The sequence below is a fragment of the Phocoena phocoena genome, chromosome 12, assembly GCF_963924675.1.
Source record: "Phocoena phocoena chromosome 12, mPhoPho1.1, whole genome shotgun sequence".
NCBI lineage: Eukaryota > Metazoa > Chordata > Mammalia > Artiodactyla > Phocoenidae > Phocoena > Phocoena phocoena.
This window is the reverse complement of record NC_089230.1, coordinates 55,773,334-55,776,879: the sequence shown is the minus strand read 5'-3', so window position 1 is coordinate 55,776,879 and position 3,546 is coordinate 55,773,334. Positions and strand designations below refer to the sequence as shown.

General features: G+C 44.6%; 1 pseudogene; it reads left to right on the top strand.

The window, feature by feature from the left end:
* The first annotated feature begins 1,212 nt into the window (after positions 1-1,212).
* Positions 1,213-3,117, top strand: LOC136131964 (poly(A) polymerase beta-like; annotated as a pseudogene).
* Positions 3,118-3,546: the final 429 nt, after the last annotated feature.

The window sequence follows — 3,546 nt, the reverse complement described above, 5'->3', positions numbered from 1 at the left end:
AAACAAATAATTAAAATTATAACTTTTATATTCTTCTCTAGAAATACACAGAAACTACAAAACTGTTACAAATTACAGCAATTACCTCCATCTATTTCTGTCAGGGAAATAAGGTAAAGCATAAAGGGAAAGTGACACCTGACTTGGATTCTAAGGAATAGGTGTTTACTGAGCAAAGGTAAAGGATATTTTGGACAGAAGAGAAAGTTTGTGTAGCCTCGGAGGGAAGCTAGAATGCTGGGCTGTGAGTTTACCTGTAGAAAAATATTTTGAAAAATGAGCAAAAACAACTGTGAATATAATATCAAGTGAACAAGGTCAAATAGATGTCAGAGAACAAACACACACATCAGAGTTGAGTTGATGGAACAATTTTGGGGGTAAACTATGAGTCTGGGTCAATGGCAGAAGTGTGGATCCCCTGTAACCACTTACTTTTTGGGTTAGAGCCTAGGAATAGAGCAGGAACAGTTGCTAGACTCTGGCAGAAGGACCAAACCCTTAGACTGTTGGGTTATTTAGACCGCATGATTAAGAAATCATTATCCCTTCCCTGGCCTGATTAGAATTGGGATTGAACAGCACTCCAGTGGGCAGGCACTTGGCTCCAGTGCTGATCTCCCAGCTCAGCATACATAGTCGGAGGAACTACGTATGCTGAGCATACATAGTTGTATGTATGCATGCTCAGTGTGGGCAACCATCATGGTGTATTCTGGAGGCTCGGTTCCAAGCCTTGTCTTGCATCTGCGTAACATGTCAGGCCAGTTTCACGATCCTCCATCTCAGCCTCATCCAGGCTTGGCTCCCTCAGAACAATGGTTGGCCTCCGTGGACATTTGTAGGAGGCCAACCTGCAGAGAATCCACTTTGGAAAAGTTAACCCTTAGTTCCTACATATCCCAAGCGTGTAGTACACATCGTGGCATAAGAGAACCTCTGCATACTTTCATTAGTATTTCCTAATTATACCCAGGTAGTTTGCGGCGTAGCTAGCATTTAAAATCAGGCCTGCTAGAACGCAGCGGCGAGGGCCCCGGCACCGTGTTGGGGCCGAGGGGATGGCGCAGAGGTGCTTGAAGCTGCGGAAGCGGGTCGGACCTGGGCTGGTAGGAGCCCCGCCCCTCCCGCCTCAGAAGATCATGACCCGGGCTGTGGCTGCGGAGGTCGCGGTGGCGGGGACGCGGCGTGGCGGAGCCAGCGCTAGAGGTGATGCTGTTTCCGGTGACCACCCCGGGATCACAACAGACCCCGCCATCGCCCAAGCACTATGGCATCCCCTCCCCCATCAGTTTAGCATTCCCCGGGGAAACTGACTGCGTACTCATCCAGAAATTAATTGAAACCCTTTGGGGTTTTTGAAGAGAAAGAGTAACTGTAGCTCAGGATTTTAATTTTGGAGAAATTAAATAATCTGGTAAAGGAATGGATACGAGAAATCAGTGAAAGCAAGAGTCTTCCAAAAGCTGTAATTGAAAATGTTGGAGGGAAAATCTTTACATTTGGTTCTTATAGATTAGGGGTGCATACGAAGGGTGTAGATATTGCCACGTCGTGCGTGGCACCAAGACGTGTTGATCGAAGCGACTTTTTCACTTACTTCTATGATAAATTGAAACTACATGAAGAAGTAAAGGCTTTAAGGGCTGTTGAGGAGGCATTTGTACCAGTTATCAAACTGTGCTTTAGTGGGATAGAGATTGATATTTTGTTTGCAAGATTAGCACTGCAGACTATTCTGGAAGATTTGGACCTAAGAGATGACAGTCTGCTTAAAAATTTAGATATTAGATGCATAATAAGTCTTAATGGTTGCTGGGGAACTGCTGAGATTTTACATCTGGTACCAAACGTTGACAACTTCAGATTAACTCTGAGAGCCATCAAGTTGTGGGCCAAATGCCACAATATCTATTACAATATATTAGGTTTCCTAGGAGGTGTTTCCTGGACGATGCTAGGAGCAAGAACTTGCCAGCTTTATCCAAATGCAATAGCATCAACTCTTGTATGTAAAGTTTTCTTGGTGTTTTCTGAATGGGAATGGCCAAATCCAGTGCTACTGAAAGAGCCTGAAAAACGAAATCTTAATTTGCCTATCTGGGACCCGAGAGTAAATCCCAGCGATAGGTACCATCTCATGCCTATAATTACACCAGCATACCCACAGAAGAACTCCACTTACCACGTGTCTGTTTCAACAAGGATGGCCGTGATTGAGGAGTGTAAGCAAGGGCTTGCTATCACACATGAGATTTTGCTGAGTAAGGCAGAGTGGTCCAAACTTTTTGAAGCTCCCAGCTTCTTTCAAAAGTACAAGCATTATATTGTACTTCTAGCAAGTGCACTGACAGAAAAACAACATCTAAAATGGGCAGGCTTGGTGGAATCAAAAATCTGAGTCCTGGTTGGAAGCTTGGAGAAGAATGAATTTATTACACTGGCACATGTCATTCCAGCACCCAAGGAAAATCCTGACAAGGAAGAATTTCATACAGTGTGGGTGATTGGGTTAGTGTTAAAAAACCCAGAAAACTCTGAAGTTCTCAGTATTGATCTCACCTATGATGTCCAGTCTTTCACAGATACAGTTTATAGGCAAGTGATAAACAGCAAGATGTTTGAGATGGATATGAAAATTGCTGCAATGCATTTGAGAAGAAAGGAACTTCATCAACTACTACCTAATCACGTGCTTCAGAAAAAGAAAACACACTCGACGGAAGGTGTCAGATTAACAGCTTTGGATGATGGCAGCCTCAACCTGTCTGTAGACAGTGAAGACAGCACATCTGTGTCTTCACTTCCTGGCTCTATGAAGACTGGCCCAGTGACTGGCAGCGCTCAGGGTAGAAGTAGTCCTGCCCCAGCTGTGACGGCAGCATCTGTGACCAGTGTACAGGTTCCCAAAGTTTTCTTGCAACAAGCAAATCCCAGTGACAGCTTAGGGATGCGTCCAGCAAAAGCATCCCTCAGACTGCCCCACAACCAACTATTTCTCCACCACCGAAGCCCATGGTCACCAGAGTTGTTTCCTCAACATGTGTGGTCAACGATCCACCCAGGCCTTCAGGGAGCACAGCAGCAAACATAGCTAATCCTATCACAGGAGTCTAGGGGGGAGTCTAGGGGACATTGTCACGTTACAAAGAAGAAAGGACCAAGGAAACCAGAACAGAAGATGAACTTGTCTCATCAAGAGACAACTGTGACTCAGTTGGAAACTATTCAGACAGCAGCTTCTCTGTTGGCCTCACGGGGAACATCCAGTGCAGACCTTCTCAGTACCCTTGCTCTCCCTGCAAATCTTATTTCTATCATCAAGAATTCAATGAAACAGATTGAACTGAGAAAAACAACCTCAAGCATCCATAAACAGTATCTGCCAACTCAGCCTGCTGTCTTCAAATGCTAAAGGAGGAGGACGAAGGGTACCAAACTAGATATGGTTCAAAATAGAATTGTTAGGCTTATTGGATGACTTCCTTTATTGGGCTAATCTTGATCAGAAGTCCAGGTTAGTATGTGAAGCTAGAAGTACTGTTA